Raw genomic sequence first — 23,158 nt, forward strand, 5'->3', positions numbered from 1 at the left:
ATAAATTCTTAAGGGACATCTGGATTACATCCAGTGCATTATATGTAACGTAGAGCTGAGTATCAGGATAAGACACTCCTTGCATTCACGGTGCATGCAAAACACTCACTGGAACTTTCTGAACTACCTCTAATTCAAAGACCAGAAGGGGTCTTCAGTAGCAGACTGCTTCCCACACCCTATACTTCCTTGTGCAACAAGGTATGAACATCTTTTTTAAATCTTATTACTATACTCTGTAAAAAAATAAGAAATTATTTTACAGCAGCTTAGGTGACTCTTTGCCAACAGTGATATACTAGAGGGATATGACAAGGATGAAAAGAAGGGCTATAATTCCATTACACCCATCTAAACTGAGAGTGTTTGGGAATTTAGAACCTGGGTTTGATCTCTCACTTTCATTTTCTACTATCAATATATCATAAAAAAATAGGTTAAACACCAAACTTCTGCAGAGCAGAAACTGGTTTTCATTGGTTTATAAGAATACAGTGTTCACCTCAAAGCTTTATACAGGCATACCTTTCCAATGTAAAGGAGGGGCTTCTAAAATGTGTGTGGCATACTGTATAAAACAAATACTATTAGACAATGGTCTCCCCTGTATTTCAAGAATTCCTAAACTGTTTCAGATGTAAACTGGTACCGGACTTGGCTCATTGTTTGAAACTATGCAAGATTTTGTACAACTCTACATAACATGCTCTTTTGAGTCAGACAAGATAATTTGGGGTCAAACACTGGCTCCTTTAAAATTAACTCTAAGATTTCTATCAGTTTATTTAATTTACCTTTTGTGAGACAATGATGAAGGCATGTGATTTTGAACAGGAATTCTGCACCTCTTGGTCAATATCTGAACCTAACATATCCAAAACCTCTGCCAGCACAAACATACGTATCATACCAAACTGGCTCTCAAACTGAACCTCCTCCTTCCTCAGACATTCTGAGGAAATCTTTGGTCTATAATCCTCGGTTAGGGAAAATAGTCAAAATTATTGATACTGAGATCACAGTAATACATAAACTGATGAATAAATAGCTTCCTCACAAGATTTAGATTTCAATGAAAGCAGAAAAAGTTGCCAATTCCATTATGTTTGTCAGATGCAAAGCCCCCAGATTATCAATGGGCTATGGACTGTGGATCACAGAGCTCAACTGGATCTTGTATCTTGCCAGTTGTATCTTTATTTTACTATTTGTTCTCGGATGTTAAAAACACTATTGGAAGCAGTTCAAAAATACATTGCTGGAAAATTGTTAATGCCCTAGTCATACAATGTCATTTTGAAGCTCCCTGGGAATTTAGATTTGCACAGCTTATTAGGATATGACCTTTCCCTTGATTTTTTATTTTAAGATCAAGTTAACATGAAATTTCCCCAGTGGGAGTTGCTGTGTTTCCTTCACAGATAAGGAAAAGAGCAATGGCAACTCCGTATAGAGACAACTTTCATACATTTCTACAATACGGACAACTTTGTGGGCTTGACAGACATCCAATGCATTCCTAGAGGTTGAGAGGAAAGTCATGCGGTATGTTAACTAAAAAAAACACCAACCCAGGAACATAACAAAGGTATTTCCCTGAATCTACACCCCCCCCCACCCACCCCCCCCCCCCCCAGCGTCATTTGAGATTAAGCTTTGGGGAATTTTAAGGCCTATGGACTCCTTGCATTCAGAGAATCAGGGGTAGCACTGGTGTGAGATAATGGCTTGTTGCTGGAACACATTCATACTCCTTTGGGTGAGCAATTACTACCTATACAGCACTCTCTTTCTTCACGATACAGATCTTGTCTCACAAATTCACACACTTCAGCATTTCTATGCTTATTAGATTAGCATAATTTTTCCTGGGATCTCCTGAAGCTGATCTAAAAGCAGGAGGCTGAAAAGTCAGTTCTCAAAACTTTCCTATGTGGCAGGTATTCAAAAAGGCTAATAAGAATATCTCAAGTTATATCTCGGTGGTCAGTGCAAGAGGTTCCTCTAGAGCCTGATTCGGAACAGTTAAAGTAGTTTCTTGCTCTAAATTATTCTCCAGAGGAGAGATCTCTCTCTGTAATATAGGCTGATTACCAACAGTGTTTAAATACTTATATAAAGTAAATACTTTTTAATAGTTTAAGACAGGCATAGTCAACATTTTTCAGCCCTTATCTCTCTATGTCAATGAAGCCCAGAGAGAGACAGTTAAATAATTAGAAGCTGAACAACATTGTTTATATTTGAAAACTTTCAGATGGTCAAGATTGCAAAAACTAACAGCTTTTCATCAGTTTTTATTCAGGAGAAAATAATTTTCCTCACTAAAAGTAAAATCAGTCGGTCAATAAAGAGATCACGAAAAAGAATTCAATATTTTGATTTTTGTATATTGTGGGTAAAAGCTTTACAAAGGTGTTAAACTTTTGCTATGCAAACAACATTTTTGCTCAACTACAGATACCAAAAGAAGAAAATGAACCGATAATGAAATGAAATAAATTATTTTTTAACTTTTCCAAGTAGTCTGCTGACTTAGTACTTTGGGTTGGCATTGTGCATATAATGTTCTTATAATGATGCCACATTATAACATAAAGTATATATGTTATACAGTATAATATAAATTCATCCTAGTCATATTTGAATGTCATAGTAATGATGTATCTGACAAAACCATACAAAGATTCAACTGATACCTAAAACTTCAGCTAACTTTATGAATTTCATCAGTCTGCAATTCTTCTCATAGGAGTGATGCATATTGCCTGATGTAATTTGGCCATGCAAACAAAATGTAGTCCTTTAAATTTTCCTGCAACATCTGTTAAGAGGGGGTGCCCCCATTGATTAAATTTGCATTTCCAGAAACAGCCCTTCCTCTTTCCATGACTGACAAGAGATATGGGCTTATTACTCTAACAAGCAAGTAGAAGACAGCCTTAAAACCAATTTAGATTATAGCAGACTGTAGGAGTTAATTTGCAATTGATCTGAGGCTAATCTCTCTTGGGTAAGTACAAAGTAATTATCTACATCACCAGTTAAAGACCTCTGTGAAACATATGTATCTAACAAAGGAGTAAACAAATCCAGACTGATATGATTTACTACATATTGTTGTAGAGTGCACTGATGTCACATATTTGTGACTTTTCAGCAAACAAATCTAGGAATGTGCTAATAATAGAGAAGGAAAAAATTACAAGCTGAATACTACAAATGTACAGGAAGAAATCTGTTGGCTAGCATCATTTCTACCCGAAGAGTGTATCAGCAGGCATGTTTGAAAAGTGATTCAACAGAAACCATGTATCTTTTTCTACTCTGGTGACATGGACTCTCAATGCAGATTCATTAGTGTAAGCACTAAAAGTTTATTTACAGAGGGCAGGACCTGAACATTTCATGTGAACACATTCAGAGCATGATAAAGAGCTTTGTCTCCTATTAGTAATTTAAATAATTGTGATTTGGTACTCCCAACACACCTATAATTGAATTCCTCAGTCATAAAATCACTGGTGCCAAACAAGTTCTGATATCTTTTATCAAGCCTCTTTTTTCTTGTCATTTGTTAACATATTTCTTATGGAGCTTTTCTTCTTTTTATAGATACATTTGCTTTAGTTATAAATTAACCCTGGAATTTACTCTCCCAGAGGCCACAAACTGCTTTTCTATTCTCTTGAAAAAGTTTCAGGCTATATGAATTTATGATTTGGAACAATTTCGAATAACAGTTGGTGGTTCAAATAGAAAGGAAGGAAAATTTTGAAAGATTAACAAAGCCATTAAGAATTAACTGAAAACGTTCAGTGGCTTTTCTGTGCCTTCTGCTCTGGAAGCCGCGATTAATTCACCGAAAGAGAACGTATTTGCCTGTGGGATTTCTGGTGCTTCCGGTTCCTTGTAGTAATATTAACTGAGATACAGCCTCATTCTGAAAGGTCCATATTCCATATTTTGACAGCTCCTAAAGATGGCCAGTACATCCCAAAGGTATGCAGAATACTTTAAAAAATTCAACTCAAGTGCAATTTGAACCATGTTATAAAAACATCAATATTTGTTTAAAAGATTCAAGTAATGACCATTACAAGACTTTTTATTTGATAAATGTAAGCCTAAAGAAACAGGGCTTATAATATTTGCTGTTTCCTATTGTGTGTCTTTTGTGGGTGTCTTTCTCTTCACGCCCAATAGCTTTGGAAAACTTTGGCTTGTTTTAGCTAGAACTGACTACAACATAGAGGAGGTGTAACACCATAAACCTAAATTGTTGTTAGTGTCACCACTGAAAGAACAAGTTTGAGCTCACCCTGTAGTAGGTATCAGAAAACGCAAATGAAAAATTCCTAGAAGATATTTCCATAAGAGACTAACTTGATTGGTTCCACTGTTCAAAGAAGAGTTTGTATAAGGACAGAATAATATTTTGTAACAGCCAGGATAATATACACACTATTTATTTATCCTTCTGTGCTACTTTCAGTATCATTACAAAACACTGAAGTTTGAAAAATGTGATTTGATTTGACATACTAAATATCCATTTTTTAATGCTTTAACTCCTGTTTTAGCTAAGATTTTCCAAGGTGGAACGATTTGGGGGAAAAAAAAAAAAAAGCAGCCTTCATGATTCAGAAAACAGGAAATGATCTTACAGAACTTTGCATTTCAGGATTATTCTTCCTGATCCAGTTTAGACTGGCTGTGGTCACGCTGCTGCGTGCACCACGTGTAACAAGGTGCTGACTTAATCCAGTGTGGGGTGGGTTAAAAATGACACTGTTTGTTTTTTAAAATTACTTTAAAAATTACTCTTTAATTAAGAATATCAAAAAGGATTGGAGATCCCAGAGGTATTTTACCTATATAAATAATTTGTAGGTCGTGCTTTCCTCCATCTCCAGTTTCCTATATTCAATACAATGTCCTTCTTGCAAAGGTAAGCAGAACTTCCTTCCCTACATGCTGTTTCTGAGATTTCCAGTCAGTTATTTGAAGGTAAAATTTTCATCTTACATTGTGCTTTGGGTCTCTGATTTTCATATTTCTATTAGCAAGTTAGTGCCTCATCCTCTGGAAAAATATGTTAACTTAGTCTGTATTTCTTCTTAAATGCTTCATCTGTTTAAGTACCTGTAGAAGGTTCTTGCTTTATCTTTGTTGTCTTAACAAAACACGGCATTTTCTGCTCCTTTAATTGAATCAATAGCAATACAGCTGAAAGGATTTTTAACAGTCAAAATATTTATCAACTTTCACAACAAAAATGAGGTTTAAAATAATGGCCACATTGTCAAATATTTTAGCTCTCAAATCTTCAAGGCTTACAATACATATTTATCTGTTTAGATTTTACAATTCTATGCTTTCTATTTAATTAAAAATTTTAAAATCCATGACTTATTTGTTGACACTAGTTGTGGAAAATCAGTCTGATTTGGTCCTATTATTCATTTGTAATCTCATTCAAATCAAGATGATGAGCGTAAAGGTCAGATTGCATGGACTACCTTGAAGGATCAGAACCATAAAGTTCTACACAAGTATAACCATCTACTCTCACACCTTGTGTACACATTTCATAACTTTGTTTGCACTGTGTACTTTCACTTGAGCCAAAAGGAATTTTCAGAGCAAACAAGTTGTAATGTATTCTGTAAAGGTGAGTTACAATGTTAGCTGTCTATAGTTCTTGGACCAGACAGTAGGACAGTAACAGTTTCAAAATATTTTTCATATTGTTCAGAGTGATGACTATGTCATATACAAGTATTTTACTAACATCTGCTCAGGACAGATGTATAAATAGAGAATTTTGCCATCATGCAACACAAGTATGGTAACAACTTGATCCTTCACCAGGAGTTAGAAAAACATTTTAAGAGTATTTTTAAAGATTTTGAGCTTTATGTTATATGTTTTTTAATTTATGTATTTGACAGCCAAATGAACAGACAATATAAAATGACATACACAAATTTTTCTTTTGATACAATGGCAACAATCTACAGTCTCTACTTTGCCAGACATACAGCTTCTATTTCTTTCTTGTGTGCTTTCAAACTTACAAAGATCTCCCAGTTATAAGTGATTAATTTTTTAGAGCTAAAAATCTACAAACAGAACATTAAGCACAGCTCCTCTTGGAAGAAACTTAGAAGGAAATTACAACAAATCTGAGAGGCATTTAAGCTAATTCAGTTTCAGCTATACTAACAGACTAAAGAGTACCAGGACTCTCACTCTGGCCATACTTGTTTGACTCACATAATCAAACTCTCTTTGTTGTCAAAACTGGGTGGCAATACTTACATGGCCTGTGGCAAATGGTCCATGGCCCATGCTAACTCCCAAAGTATTTCTGGAAAGCGCTTGAATGGCTGTTAGTTGGCTGAGCTAAAAATGGACCATGGACAATTCTGTGAATGTAACAATTTAACAATCCAGTTCTAAGCCTGTGCCCGAGACACAGCCCTTTTTAATTTACTAGCCTTTGAGTTCAACTAGACTTCTCTGAGACTAGGGAATATAATTGCTTTGGGATTTTGTTTTGTTTTTCCTCAAATCCACCAAATTACTTAATTGTGTATTAGCTTTTTTTCCTAAACATGATCCCACTTTCTGCCTGCAGGCTGACAACAAATGTAGTAGGTACCCTTAGCTTTCAGGAAGGGGGAGCATGCAATTCTGAAGGTGTTCACCATCAGCGTGAATGTGAATAAGACTCTAGAACTCTCATGAATCTCACCAAAGATGCATTTCCTTTGGTACAACTTTTTATTGAGAACTAATACAAATTGTACTGAACTGTTTTTCCCAAATGTGCACTTGATTTCAGTGAAATAATACGTCTGTGCAAAAAGAAACTGTAGAGATAGAAAACTAAGATATAAGTTATATTCTTGATACTCAGACAGACAGCAAAATTATAAAATTCCCTGTAACTGACATCTAAAAGAGGCATTTATCTACCTATCTTCATGTCACATAAAAATAGAAGAAATATTTTGCTACTTCAAAAGTCCACAATATAAAAAGAGCAATACTGGAAACTGCTTACTATTGATCTCATCTTCTGCTCTGAGAATGGGTAACAACATATTGGATACAGTCAGCACCTCAAAATCACCCCTGGCTTCTAGAAGCTAAAATAATCCACGTGCCCTGTGGCTGTGGTTGTAGAAGAAAACTTGACTATTCTTCAGCTGGATACAGCAAAGGTCATAAGGAAACCTGTTATGAATAATGGCTCATAGAAGATGAAGGGAGGAAAATCCTATGGAGTCTGTCAGTACCTCTTCCCAATGCAATGCTTATCTCTGCAGTAGCTTTTCCGATTTTTTTCTCTGATTTAATTTCATAAATCATTATTCAGGAGACGCTTTCCTTGAGGAGCCATACAACAGTTTATTTGACATATTGGAATCAGAAAAAAAGTGTTATTTAGTATTTAACCTACACTGTTTTTATTTAATTTCCATAGTCATAGCTAAATGAGCACGCTATCACTCTTACCATTTTGAACTCCAAAGAACTCTTCTCCCACAGAGTAACTGCCAGGTATAATTACTATATTCATTAGCCCTTCCTGGAGTAATTGTCAGGAAAGTGGCAACCATACCTGCATCAATTTCTTCTTCCTCTTTGCTTTTTTTCTGCTTTCCTTTCAGGAAAATTAGAGTTTATCTCCACTTTGTCTTCCTCACACTGGGTCTCTCACCTTAGTCACCTCAGTCCTCTTCCCCAAATCTACATTTTAAAGGTAAAAGTAAAGGGAGGAGGAAAGGGAGGGGTGGTCCTACCATCCCTCACTGTTTTCATGTCTACTGATTTGTTGTGGGTTTGTTTTTTAATTTAAATCCATTCATTCTGACATTATATAGAGATTCATAGTACAGTTATTTCATCAGTGACAGCAAAACAGTTACCCTCCTGTCTAAGGGTCATACTTTAGCAGAAATTTAAAATTGCCACATGCTGTATAACATTGTGCTGTGCCTTCCTGTTAGTGGATGGGGGAGGAGACAGGAATCTGTTGCACAGCCTGCGTCAGAGAATGTAGTCACACTACAGTATATCAAACTGAGAGTATGTACAAGTTATTGTTATTCTAAACTTACCTCAGACTTCAGCAATATTCACTGCCTGTTCTCCTGTCCTTAGTGACAGGAAAGCTGTCACTTGTTGTTAGCATATCAGACAGTTCCTGTTCTCAAAGGAGTAATAAATAAGGCTAGATTTAAAAAACAGAGCAAACTTGGGCAGAAAAAGAACAATGAGTAGGAATGCCAAAATGCAGTGAAAGACCGTGTTATGGCATCGTCAGCATATCTTAAACCAAGAAAAGCTGAAAAATCTCATAAGAGACCAGAGAGAAGAATTCAAAATCAAAAAGGTTCCAACAATAAACTTTACTCTTCGGGAAAGAAATTCAAACATCTGTATTTTTAAAGAATTTCCCTGTTTTTTAATACCTTATTTGGCAATCATAAAAAGGGCTAAATAAATAAAGAAAAACCAACAGTCTTAGCCAGTCTTCCTACTGTCTGCCTTCAAAATTTCCTTTAATTATTTAATTATTTTCTTTTCCTGATACTCTTCATGGACAGCTTTTTCACTTTTCCCCAACTCTCTTCTCTGCTGGGCCTCTGAAGTCCCACACTGCCCTTAGATCCCTGTCTTAATCCATGACTGCAGTTAATCTAGTCATACTGGACACCAGTAGCCTCTATTAAGATTAAAGATACTCCAGCTATTTCACAATATTTTTAAGCCAGAGCCTATCTTAAAATGGCACATTACTCCATCGATTCTACATAAATTTGTTTTATGGACATTTTTGCTTGTAAAGGAGAAGAACACTGTTGATAAATTTTTGATCTTTTAAAAACAGAATTGATAAAATATACAGAAAGCAGTTTTCTGGGTTTTCATTTGATCTCTCACATACTTAAAATTGGCACCCTGGTGACCCAAAAAAAGAATGGAAAGAAATGCGCATGACTTCCACATCCTCAGTATTACATCATGAAGGATGAAACAGCATATTGGGTACGGCTCACAGGGCCTCTGTACTGTATGTAACTTTTTTGTTGCATAAAAATATGCCTTTCTTAACAAAACAGTGACTCATTAAAAATTTGACAGATACCGTATTCCAACATACGGAACAATGAAAACAATGATAGACCATTAGACAAAAACTCATTTCATAATGGGATCACTTACCATGAACTCTGACATTAGCATGCTAAGTGTTTTTTTAATATAAATTAAAACATGAAGGTAAGTTTGTGGGAAAAAATATTTTTAATATTCTATTTTTAGATTAAGATTTTCATTGCCAAAAATTTTCATGAAGACATGTCTACAAGAAAATGTCTTTGTGGGAGGAAAATTGGGTTCTTGATTACTGAAGGGTTTTCCAGTACTCCTTCAAGAAGAACTTCAAGTACTTCTGTCAAGAATTCCTGCCTATGCCAACTGTGCTGTAATAACTATTACTTAATAAATTAGTGATCCTGGTCTAAGAAAATAATTCCTCAAATGTCATTACCTATGTCAGAAAGTAACATGCAAACCCAAGTAAAACCTAAACCAGTGCTATAATTGCAAGTGTATATTTTATACAAGGTATTGGATTACTGGAAAAAAAACCAAACTAAACAAGATAATGTGAACATAATATCCGCTGCACCCAATTTAACTGGGTAAAGTTAGCCAGCCTGATCACGAGGCAGACCCAAAGAACAAGTCTTTGGGCAGTGCCCAAAGGAAACTGTGTAAGGAAACCTCTTGGGTCTCTTATTCATCATGCCATAATGTTCTTCCCTGTATCGCAAAAACAATTAACCAGTTCAAGACAATTGGCAAGCTCACATCATAGCTAATACTCCAAGAAGCTTTCAAAACAGAACAAGATCAATTGGCAAGCTGATCATGGAAACCAAGTATGGAATTTGCTTGCAATAGCATTTCTTCAGTGTGAACATCCAAATAATTAAAAAAAAAAAAAAAAAGCAGCAAGCTAGGAACTAGTAATTAGGTTTCCATAGGTTTTTTGGAAATTATTTTGCATTGTTTTGATAATGAAAACCACTTTAAAATAATTGTTAAAAACCTGAAACCTTCAAAGTAGTTTTTCAGTCTTTGCTTATTTCCTATTTTAAGTTCAGGACCTGCCATAATAAACTTTTGCAATACTAATTTTGAAACGTATTCTCTAGTTGACTATAACAACTCATACTTAGCTGAGATCTTTACTTCAGGCCAATTTAGCAATTCCGCCAATAGGTCTACTGTAAATTAAAAAAAAAAAATAGAAAAAAGAAAAATCCGGTAAAAATAAACCTTTTTAATGGTGCTTGTTTCATTCAGAGAACTGACTTAATGTGAAATCCTTTTGTTCTAAATAAAGCTTAAATTTTCATCTTGTTTATCATCTCAAAACATCTCCAGCAACAGCTGGAAGTTCTGAAAGTGAAAGCATATTTGCAGAACTTTTGCTTCCACACACTTAAATCATGTTCTAAGCAAAAATGAAAAATATCTACATCTTTACATGAGTGTCTTGCAATATGCAGTCATTTGTCAAACTCTTTTGATGTTGACAATTACTATGGGATATTTAAAATAATAAATAAAATACTAGTCTGCTTTTCTTAAAATTTCTAATAATTTTAAAAATCAAATACACTAACATGCCTTCATGTACAAAGAAGGCATCTCAGACATGCAGTTTAAATGCAAATCATGGCATCCAGGAGTGATGACAGAAGAAATACAGTAAAATCCTTACAGAACTTTAGTGACTCAATGAAGTAAGTCTATCCACCATCACTGGTTAACTTTAGCAGAATCGGAAGAATAGCTACATCACTAGGTCAGCACAAGAACTGACATACTACAAGCTAGAAAGCAAATAGATAAAATCATTTTCCTCATCCTAGAGGGAATGAGAACCTCAGCCTGTGGCCTCTTCAAAATTTCTCACAGTTCCATTACATATGGTCCTGAATATGGTTAGAGAATACACAATATTCTGTGTAAATCAAGCAACCTTTTGCCCTCACATACTTCTGTGCTTCCTCATCTATAGATTTCTCTGGGTGTAACTGAAAATAATAATTTGGCTTTTTTTTCTTTTTTTTTTTTTATATTAAGAATGTAAGGATTCTTAATGTTAAGATAGGTAAGGTAGGATTAAAAATTGGTTTAGGAACATACCACATAATAACATGCCTCTACTAAGCTTAAAATCTGAGATTCAGAACAAAATTTTGCAGCTGAAATACTACTGTAGGGAAAAGTGAAAAAGTGAACAGTAACTCCAAGTAAAGCATATTCAAGACGAAAGGATCAGCTCTTCAGTTTTATTTCCTGTAGACATAAAAAGTCAGTACCTAAACCTATCACGAGGAAATATGTACATTATGAAAGGCAGTAAATAGAAGTGGCCACATTTTTCCACAAGCCCCCATATTAGATAGCACCACAAAGCACCAAGTCTAGGTAGTAAAACCTGTTTTTCTGACCACCCCTACTAGAAGATCTTGGTGCGAGTGTTAAAGCCTGTAATTAACATTTTTCTTTTCATAGTTCCTTTTTTTGGTGTAACAGAGTGACTGTTTTGGTAGTCTGACACATGTTTCAAACCACCATGGTTGGGAACTTATTTCACAGCAATATTAAAATATTTCCCTAGCATAAATATTGAAAGTGTACATAATTCTATTCATATACAGGCAACAACCTAAGTTCAAAATCTCTCAAAGTTCCAAATTGCTGCTACACAACCGTGAATAGTTACAGCAGTTACACAACTTTCCTGTTCAATAAATCAAAACAAACACACAAATACTATGGACATATAATGCAATATTATAACATAAAATATTATTTTATGCAATGCAGCATAATCACATATTTTGTAAAAGGTTTTCAGATAATTATCATCTTGTCTTAAAGTCATTTGCTTAAACTCAGTGGAAAAACACAAGATACAATAAAAAAGCTTCCATCACTCTCACCTATTCCATGGGGGCTAAAAGTGTTTGTATGAAAATAACATATTTAGAATTGTATACATGCAGATAAGTTAGAGGAATCGTAGCTGGAGTCTCCTATTAAAAGGTATAGGATTCTGGCAAAAGGGAATCTAAAATATGTCACAATCAGATTTGTGATAACAAGGAAAGACAAGAGTCCCCATGGAGCTCATGAAATTCCAATAACCCGTAAACCAGTATGAAGTATAATATTTTCCTCCCATAATAGCTGTTATAAGAGCAAAGCTAGCACTCACATCTGATTTGAAGGTCTAGAATAAAGGGATACCAACTGCAATGCCTGTATCAAAATGTTAGTATTTCATTTAGAGATAAAACACATTAAGAAATTGAACGCATAAATTCCAGAACAAAAGGCAGAAAATACACTACTCCTGTTACACTGGCATTTCTTATATAATGGAAAGAAAAATATGTAGGACTTTTGCTATAATATATATTCATGGTTATTCAATTTCAGGCATTTTAGTCTTACTGAGCAAACAGCGATTTATTGAGAGTCGGACCCTAAATATTCAGTATACCCAAACCACAGACTGGCTTCAGGAGTAATTGCACAGAAGCAAGCCGACAAAATTTCTAACGCTGCATGTAGATTGCAGACCTGACCCTACTGAAACAGCAGAACTGCCACTAACCTGCATGAAGCTGGGATATATTTTTTAGATTCTATGCATCTTCCAATAAACCAACATCACCTTTTTTTGATACTGTGGAAAGTTCTGTATATTTCTCTCTTGGGATATAATCCAAGATTTATTATGCTGTGTTATCAGATGTTATAGATAGCCTTTCAACATTACTGAGATAAGTAAGATGTCATTCTATCACACAGGGCTAATACATTACCTACACACACATATCCCCTACAAGTATGTACATAACCATACACGCATGTTCATCTTGGCAGTCGTCAAGCATACTTGTGCCTGAACATACATTCACAAAGCTACATAAGCTTTGGTTTTTTTTAATTGCTAATTATCAACTAGTAGAGTAGACTTTGGGATTCATAGACTTGAATCCATAGACTTTGTCCTGAATGTGCAGACTGCATGGCATGGAGGTGATCTGCTTAGTCATGAGGGAAGGGGGTGGCTTATGCAAGTCCACAAAGCATCATCTGCTAGTTGATTCCAGAAATTTACTACCTGGCTTTTGAGGTAGGTACTTGTCTTCCCCTTTCTGAGCAGAGTATTTTTTCTATTTAGAGTGAAATCTACTGAAACTGCAAAGTAAAAACAGCTGTATTTAGAGAATAGTGTGCTGCTTAGAAGCTGAGGGGTTTTTTTGGTTTGGGTTTTTTTTTCTCCTGTAAATTTGGGGATTTGTTATCACACATAACTAATTTTTTTTGTGTTTGTCATGACACAAATGAAAATCTATTACTGTTGTAAGAATCTATTACTGTTGTAAACATAAATCAACACACTGAAATCATAAATTACGGTTTTTACATCAATCTCTCTACTACCTTATGCTCCATTATAAATCTGTAACTATTTGCATTCTTATATCATAGACCATACAGTATTAAGGATAGGGACAATCTTGATTAAATTTGAGTAACAAGAGGTCCCAATCTTGACTAGGCTGCTAGGTAGTAATGCAACACAGGTAATTAAAAATATCTATGTAGTTCATGTATCATGAATTTTAATTGGAGAATGATGTAATTGTTCAGTTCAATTCTATGGAGTGGTTTAGGAGAGGACAAACAGGCCAAATAATATAATGGAGAGTGTGGGTGGAGTGGGAGAAAAATGTGAACCTCATCAAATTGAATTAAGTTCTGTGAAAGTTTTCAGATATGAAGACTGTAGAGTAGACCTTGGTTGGGGTTTTTTTGGGTTTTTTTGTTGGTTTTTCTTTTGGTCTAAATTAGATAAATAAAAGCCTGTGAAAGTTTTAGTTGTTTTAGTTGCATATCTGCCTAGTGGTGTAACAAGAGGTGACAACTTTGTAGCAACAGTCAAAGGGGAAGTCCATGCTGCAGTAGAAGACCTGATGCTGAAGTAGAAACTTAGTCTTTCCTATGGTTGCCAATGTAATTTTGCCTTCATATCTACTTACACCCGCAAGATCTGCCAAGTATCCCAAGGCTCACTCACCACAGGTGCTAGTACTAGGGTGACAATTTGCTTAGCACCTGCAGTTTCTATGTATTTTGTCACTGGAACCTGAAAGAAAGTATGACTGAAAAAAGACAATATCCTTCATTAAAAAAAAAAAAAAAAAAAGCAAAAAAAAAAAGCAGGGGGTCAGGGGGAACAGACCAAAGAAATGTAAGAGGTTTATCCTTTACTGTAGGAATCAATTTGCATCTTGTATCTGAATTCTTATGAGTTTCTCATTTTTCATTCTTCCTTGGAAATGCCTCCACAGGGGGAAAAAAAAAAAAAAAAAAAGAGGGTGGTGAGGGGGAGATTTTTTCCAAACTTCTCTGTAACCGTTAAATGAAATCCTTAAGAACTGACCTGTTAATGGGAAACCCCAACTTCTGTTTGTGGCATGGGTAGGTAGGACTAGAGTATATCAATGTTCTCTTGCTTTGGATTATTTCTAACTTTTTCTTGTGTTAGTTTGCAAAAAGTTAACCCGAAGAATAAATCCCTGCTGTTAAAGAAAATATACATCATTATGGCAATACAGCATGGAATAATTAGCACTCATCATCTAATATCATGCTAAATTCAATAAGTCTGTCAGCGACTAAAAAATGAAACTAGTAGCAATAACTAATGGGAAGTATTATATCCATGACTTCAAAAGAACCTAGCATGTAGAATTTATAATTGTATTTTAATTTCTCTTGAGCAACTGCAGTGGAAACTGTTTTACTGTATGCCAGAGGAAGATACAGGAATAATCATTGTGAAAAAAGCTAGTAAAAGAAACTCAAATTATGAATATCAAATATGCAAAACTAGCAATTCACGATTAGGCTACAAAAAAATGGCTAGTAAATATATTTAACACCATTCTGAGCAGATTATATGTAAAAAAAACCACAAACCAAAAAAACCCAAAGGATAACCTCTACAATCAAGATGAAAAATATAACTAAGTATACTTTCCATTATTTAGTCCAGCTTCATACAAGACAGACGTTTTGTTCTACTTCTAAACTTTTCCTTCTTTTCCCAATATAACTTTTTGAAAAATTAATTTTATTAGTCATTGCTATAAGTGGAAAATTATACTGGCAGTAATTGAAGCTGGGCCTAAATTTATTTTATTGACTTAGAAATGCACTTATGGTTATTTAGAAAAGTTCACAGAAGAGACAGATTTAGAAGCAGTGTTGATAGTGGGTGTTTTAATCAGTATCATAAGGAAGGTTAAAGGGCATAGCTTCAGTATTTTTCAACTAGATTCTGGTATTTAGCCACCTTCATTTTGTGGTGATTATTTTATGGAATATAAATTTTTATCAGAAGAGAAAGAATTATTTGTATATTCTGTATCGTAATGGAAGCTTTATTGAATGCTGATGTTTAATAAATGGTATTATCCAGGAATTTGACATTGAGGCATTTTAAAGAAATACATACTATCTTAAGGATGTGTACAGATATATAATCACTGAACCACTAACAGTTAATGAGATGTTTTGCAAAACTGATGCCTGAGAACCTTCACATTCAAAAGCTGCCTGCGTAAAAATACCATTAAACTATATTTCTGATAGGTTATCATTCAAAGTCCATGCCAACTATTTTTCCAACTCTCTTTGACAAGCCCACACTTATGTTGTACCACACGCCTTAACACCCTGCTAAGAGTGATTTCCTATAATCTCGTAATTAAATCTCTAAGTAATTTTTGCAGCATTTTTTTTGTGACAGCCAAGAATAATGATGTTAAACACATGACTTCATGCACCAAATTCTGATATTAACAGGAGCACAACATACAAAACTTCTTTTCAAAGGAGAGCACTGAGTATCAGATGTCATAGCTACTTGGTGTACACTGGGAATTTTTAGTTAACTAGTAACAAATCATAGTAACCTTTTAAAAGGTAAATTACTGATTAAATTATGGTCTAATTGGTACCAGAAAAAAATTCTTTTAGTTGTTTCAAATGCTCGTTTTTAGATGGAACATTACAATGACGTTTCACAGCAAAAACTTGTTCAGATATGGGGCAGCAGGTCACAAGTACAAGGCTAGCCCACAACTCTACTGGTCTTTCTGATTTACAGGATTTTACTGATTTTACCGTAAAGTTTCCACTACCTGAAGAAATGGGTAATTTCCTGAGCTTTCCATCAGAATAAATACCAGTCTTACATCACCGATATTAATAAATGCATCACTGTTAAGTCAGCATTGTATTGTCGTGTGTACGCAGTGCCACAAAGTTACAACACACAGGAACTTGCACTCTCCAGTTGTAGAATACCCTGGAGAGAAATGACACCGGGGAGATTACAAAAGGCTCCTGCAAACCTGAGGCATGCCACCAAGACATAACATATTTCAACATAGTATCTCAGTTGCTGAAGGCTCAGAAAGGCTCCCCGACTTTCTTGCGGTTGAGAAAAAAAAAAAAAAAAAAAAAAAAAGTCTGTTCATTCATTGAGCGCGTTAGCCAGGTGAGCAGCGACACTTCCCCGCCCGCTCCTGACGGTAGGAAGGGGCACCCCGCCGCCGAGCCCGGGCGGCCGCTGGGCACATCTCCCCCCGCTGCAGGGGGACACCCCCCGCGGGCGGCCGCTCTCCTCAGCACCCTCCTCTCCGGGCGTGAGTCCCGGCTGCCCGGCCCGCCTCCCGGCCGCTGCCCGAGTACAGCACCATGGACACAGCGCCCACGCTCCCCCCGCCAGCGCGCCGGGGCTGAGCCGCTGCCGGGGCGGCCGCGCACCTGGAGCCCCGGCCCGGGGGTCCCCCCGCCGCCGCGCCCCTCCCGCCCCGCCGCGCCGCGCCTCCCCGCCCGCCGCCGAGCGGCCGCGGCCCCTCTCCCCGCCCACACAGCCCCCGCGGGCACCGGCAGCCCGGCTCCCCTCAGGGCCGTGCCCCGCGCTGCCCGGGCTCCCCGCTTCGCCCCTCGGCTCCCTCCAGCCCCGCCTCCCCGAGCATCCCCGGCCTCCTCCCGCCGCGGCCCGGGGCTCTGCCCTCTCCCCAGCCCGGGGCGTCGCTCCCGCCCGCGCCCCGTCAGCCCCGCCGGCCCCGCTCCCCGCAGCGGCGCCCGCACGGCCGCGCCTCCCCCGCCCGCGGCTCTCCCCGCGCCTCCGCCGGTCCCCTCACCTCGGGGGAAGGTCCCCCGCAGCCCGCACTGACCTGGCGCTGTCAAGTCTCAGCGGGAGAAACTGTTCCCTTCTAGTGGGATAAACTCCCCCGCTCGGCCCGTCCTACCGCCCAGGCGCCGCCTCCCCCGGCCGGGCACCGCCTCCCCGCCGGCCCACACGCCGGGGCTGAGGGGCGAGCGGGCGCGGGGCGCGGGGCTCGCGCCGCGGCGGGCGGAGGGGCGGGGCGGGGCGGGGTGGGGGCGTCGCGGCGGCCCCGGCGCTGAGGTGCGGGGCTCGGCGGGGGCACAGCCGGCCGCGGCGCGGGAGCGGGGCGCTGAGGGGCCGGCGCCGGGCCGCCTGCTTGGCCCCGGAGACCCCGTCCGGCCACCCCAGCCCGCTCCCCCCCGGCCCGTGCCCGTGCCCGTGCCCGTGGTGCCCGTGCCCGCTGGGTGCGATCGCAAGCGCGTACCTGCGGGCAGGCCGCGGGCCCGGAGCGGGGCTGGAATTTGATCCCTGCGCGCTGCGCACTCCCGCGGCGGCCAGCGCCGCTCCCCCGCTGCTAACCGCTTTCTCTTTGCATTCCCGCTCTCCAGCTCACCCCTCTGCGCCGCGGGTAGCTGGTCGCCTCACCTCCGTTTGCATCCTGCTGTGACAGGGGTAAAGGCTTTTCTGAAAAGATTCTTAGCAGTTAACGGAGGTAAATGAAATTCTTTTTTCCCCTCACTGATCTTAGCTACGGATTCTCTCTCCCCCACCCCCACCCCCCCCCCCACCCCCCAAGGAATGCGGAGAGGAACGGTATAGGCTGTGCTCGGTAAGTCTCAAGAGAGAGCAAGTTCAAACAAGCATGTCACCTCCTTCTGCTTCACCCTCCGATTCTTTTAAGAATAAGTTAGGTGTAAAAAAAAAAAAAAGTTGTAAGATCAACAGGCTTTGGAGAGTCATCTTGTAAGTCAAGATGCCCCAGGACACAACAGTTTACCTTTAAAATCTCTGGATCTCTTGGACATCATTAGAAAATTCAGAAGATCCCGAATTTGCCTCATGATGGGTTTTTAGTCATCAAGCATTTTGACAGAAAGCTTACATCTGCTTTTGTACTTGTATACTGAGGCAATTTATAGATTAGAGTTGAATACGTCAAAATACCTGGTCTACTTATAGACACCAACATCGCCTACAGCTTTTTTTATGAGCCCAATCTTCCTGTCTGTAGAGGCTTGAAGCCTTGTGTTAATCTTTATGAGAATTATCTGTCTGTTTGTATAGGCTCGAAGTGTTACTTATGCCTTGACATATCAAGGAATTTACTTTTCCCTCCATCTGAATGTTTTAGCCCTAGAAATGTGGAAATCTTTTCTTTATAAGGTGGAGCGGTTTTTGGGGATTTTTTTTTGTTTGTTTTCTTCTTCTGTTTTTTTGTTTGTTTTAGTGTTTGGGTTGTGTGTCCCCCCCCACCCCACCCCATGCTGCAGTAATATCTATTCAGCAATACTCAGAATTAGGAGCCAGGTACTGAAAACAAGTAAAACAAAACCTCAGAATTAACTCAAGGTGCCATGCATGAATAAACAGGCAAATATGCGTGAAATAATCTAACAATTACCGAGACTTAAATACCCAAATTATTAATGTTTCTGATCATTTTACAGCAATATCTCAGGCAAAGTTTCAATGGAAAGTTAAAAGAAGGATCTTAGCTGGACAACTCCACAGAGCTCAGATTTAGCTCTGCTGTGAACAGAAACAAGGCTGCTCTCTGTGCAAACTGCTGGAGAATATACCCATTTAGCTTAAGTCTCTGAATAACAGAGGATCCCTCCCAAAAATCTGGGCTTTAACATGCAAATTTTTTAAAACCCTGTGAAACTGGGAGCATTCCAAAAACTGGCAGGTATTAGTGAACATCTGATTGTGACTATAAACTCATACTTTGAGGCTAGACTTCTAGTAAGCTCATAAGTAAAGCAGAAATACAAAGCATAGTTTAGATTTTAATTAAATTGCATGGGCGAAACAGGCATACCTAACTCAGTCCAGAGAAACCAGCCAAACAGAGCTTCCAGGGAAGTATTACAAAATACCATGTCATTTTATTTCTGTTATAAGCATTGTATTCTTTTAGCAAGTTCATCCTTTGAACAGAACTCATAAAATATAAAGCAGAAACAGTAATGTTGATCTATGTACAAATTAGGTTTTGTAAATATACATTTTAACAGATTGAGACAGGAAAGGAAAAGAATTAGTCTGATTTCCTGCTTAACATAGATGTTTAGGTAGCATTTGTATTTCATTAAATGTTTCTTTTAGAAAGACAGCTAATCTTGATTTGAAGAATCAAGAGATGAAGAACCCATAAATTCTCTTTGGTACTTAAAAATATGCCTTATAATTTCAATTAATCAGTTTTTCTTTATCAACAAAGAGTGGGGTTTTTTACACGCGTAACATAGAAAGCCAATAATTTTCATATTGGTAAAGAAATAAAATAGGGTACAAGTTTATTATTTATTCTAGAATTAATTCTAGTTTCTTTATACAGTAATGAAATGGCCATAACAAAGAAATTATCAATTTCTCACACAGCTTTTGTTTGCATTATTTGACTGCACAGTTTTTGATTATGTGGACTTTGTCCCCTACTTATCTGAGAGAATTCCTAAGTTTGGCTGGAACCTTTAAACGTTATGAAATACGAATGAAATGTCAGGCTCGGGCCTTCCTGAATCATGGGAGATTTTTCCTAAGTTCAAAGAGAAGCTGAAAAGGGCCTCTCAGCATCAGTTCTAGCTTTAAAATTAGATGATAAGTTATCTAAAAGAAAGATCAATTATACTTTGCTTTTCTTGTTGCATATAAAAACATTAGTTTGTTGTTTTCATGTAAAGGAATTGCATTTTATATTATTTTCAATCATGGAATTTTTCATGGTAAGTCTTTCTGAAGTTTGTTGCAGCTGAAAAAACCCATATTTCTGCATACACTTATTACTATTAATTCAATTATTAAGAAAATGTGAAGCAGATTAAATTGAATCAATTGGCAAAAACAGTCTCATTGAAATGAAAAAGAGTACTACATGGAATCTCGAGACGGATAAGGATAATAGCCTCTCTTAAACATTTTTATTTCTCTTTTTCATCTTAATGAATGAATTTTGGTGCAACAGGTTCTCAGGTAAGCCAGGTAGGGTTTTACGGTTTGGTCTGAAGTTAGAATAATGAATACATTAGAGACTCTGTCTATGATACTGTGATTTGTACAATTGGCTTGAAAAGGGTAGAAATCTTGTAAGGATATAGAGGTGAAAGATTTATACCTCTTCCTCTCTCTGCAAACACACTAGTTCCAACTTTTACTTAATTATTGTGATGTTTCCATTGTGTCTATGCTTCAAGTCTCTAGGTGCATTACAGAAGTTTAAAATCACAAATCATGCAGTGTGTCCCATCTCAGTGTTCTGGATAAAATGAAAAATTATCTAGCCAAACTTTTTAACATCTAGAGGGCAATCTCATACACTAGCAGTGTGACTATAAATCTAGCAGTCAGAAGAATAAGTTCAGATTGTGGGGATTGCGTTGGTTTAAAGTATTGGAGTTTAAGCTAAAAAACTATTGTATTGCTGCCTTTTTAAAAGTTACCCTGTGTACTTGTGTTATATAATGTTTAAATTTATATATCTCATGATCTGTATTGATAACAAGAACTTTGTCTTGGCATATCCCATTCTGTCTTTATTGGCAGCTTTTTGTCTGGGAAGACAGGCTTGTAAAAAGTATTTCATAATATTGCACCACGCTCCTGTCTTCAGTTTTCACGTTCTATATATACGTAATTTTACTTGAAGGAAATCAGAAGTTTCAACTGTTCTCAGTGATGTTTTATACGGGTATATGGCAAAACCTGTGGTATAAACCGCATTTCTTTAAGTGATGGCAGAGGACTATCCCTTGGTATCATTCCAAGCTCTTTGGAGATTGTACTTTAGTATTGTTATACTGCATTTAGCATGCTGTGCCTCGGATCCAGCAAAAGTGATAGGACTAAGCATAATGCAGATTTTTCATAGATAACTGTAGAGCGGGTCAAAACAAGAACCCTTTAAACTAAAAATGATCCTCCTTTTCCTGAACTTTGAGGCTTAGATAAAGAGAGAACAAAATCCAAATCACGCCTTCTTTAAATCAGTAAAGCCAAGATCACACCAGGCTGCCTACTTCTAATTATAATGTTTTTTTCAGGATCCTTGGTCTCTCCCCAACTCTTGACTTCTCTGATTTCATTCTCTCTTGAAGAGAATAACTTCCTTTCTAGGACTGTCTGGTTCTTCTGTAATCGGATATTACCTGCATGTTCTAGTCCCATTCAGATCGAATGGGTCCAAATTGCATATCACACAGAGATAGCAGGAAAAGTAATATATACAAATAAAGATCTCAAGCATATACAGCTATCTGTCAGATTTTTTAATCCATCAGAAATTTATATCTGAAGGAATCATTTCAAAGCAACCAAAAGTTTAGGTTCATTTTGAATCTAAATTAAAAATAGTTTATCCTAATTTCTCGGGTGATTAAGTTTAGACAGATTTATGAATGCAACTTATTCAACTTCAGAAATTCAGATTTCTACAATTAGCCATGCTTAGACATCTTAAATTAGTAGCTGATGCAACCAAGACTCAGAGTTGTGCTAATATAAGATGGGAAGGAGGTGGCTACTTCTGTGGTTAAAGCATGGGACTAGCTGCTGAGAGGTCTGGGTTCTATTCCTGGTTGTGTCACTTGCTTCCTGTGGGTCACCAAGTTACTTAGCTGTGTATTATTTCACTCCTATATAAAATGGAAATAATACTTACATTGCTAAAGCACTGTAGAGTCTGAAGTCATTAATGTTTATTCAATTATTTTATGCTTATAAAAGGACTTTGTGTATAACTGTATCAGCAGGTCAAAACCTATATCCCTAATGTAATTGTTTTCATGTAATTTGCTTCGTCTTTGCCACACAACAACTCACTGATTCCAGCAAAGAAGACTAAAAACTCAAAAGTGCAGATTTTAACTTAAAGCATCTAGAGAACTTTGCTTCCAGGTTCCGGTTAAAATCTGTTCATGAAGAGAATCGAGTTTTCTTTTTAAGGGTGTGAGAAAGGTAGTTTTGTGGTATTTACTCCCTCATAACTGTTAAGAAAGAATAAATACCAAACCCCCACCCCCCCTCCCATTGTTTCTTTTGGAGGATTGTGTGAAGATCTCTTGGTACTTCCATTTCCTATAACCTTTGTCCTGTTTTATAGTTTTTATACATTGTTGTGATGGAATTAATTTGAAATACTATTTTTAAAATCCCTGCATTTTACATATTTCACCCTAATCTCCAGGGTGCTCCACATAGATGTAGGAAATACTGTCAGTCAATTAAATGACAATTCTGTAGAAAAACATTCTACACTGCAGCTACTAAATCCTGGCAAAAGTCATGGAATCAAGAGCATCTTCTGGTATGCTGCCTAGCCTTAAGGATTAGTTTCTCAGCGTTTCAGACACAGTGGCATGGATTTCACGTTTGTGTTACCACAACTTCTATTTCTATAGCAGAAAGAAACTCTGGAGGGTTTTAAACCAAGGAGATTGTTGTGTCTTTCAAATGTCTGGCAAATTAGGTTAGTATGCTTAGATACTTACAAACATTTTGAACATTTTGTAATTCTGTAAGACAGATACAGACAGTAAAAAGTAAAGAAGAATTAGCTGGCATTCAGACAATCCTGTAGATTTAATCGTGTTAACTGAAATACCTGTGTTAGTCTTTGCAGCAAATGGGTTGCACGGCTTT

General features: G+C 37.6%; 1 protein-coding gene across 3 annotated transcripts in view; it reads right to left on the minus strand.

Moving 5' to 3' along the window:
• PPARG (peroxisome proliferator activated receptor gamma) overlaps positions 1-17,899 on the minus strand; it is a 61,949-nt gene extending 44,050 nt beyond the window's left edge. Inside the window, exon 1 of one of the 3 annotated variants that reach the window (XM_056337239.1) lies at positions 17,784-17,899. The gene's annotated coding sequence lies outside the window, so the exon portion shown is untranslated. Of the gene's footprint in view, positions 1-17,333; positions 17,478-17,783 lie in introns of those variants that run through there. The other 2 variants (XM_056337238.1, XM_056337237.1) reach the window with 2 other exon arrangements.
• Positions 17,900-23,158: the final 5,259 nt, after the last annotated feature.

The sequence above is a fragment of the Falco biarmicus genome, chromosome 4 (assembly GCF_023638135.1).
Source record: "Falco biarmicus isolate bFalBia1 chromosome 4, bFalBia1.pri, whole genome shotgun sequence".
NCBI classification, from domain to species: Eukaryota; Metazoa; Chordata; class Aves; order Falconiformes; family Falconidae; genus Falco; species Falco biarmicus.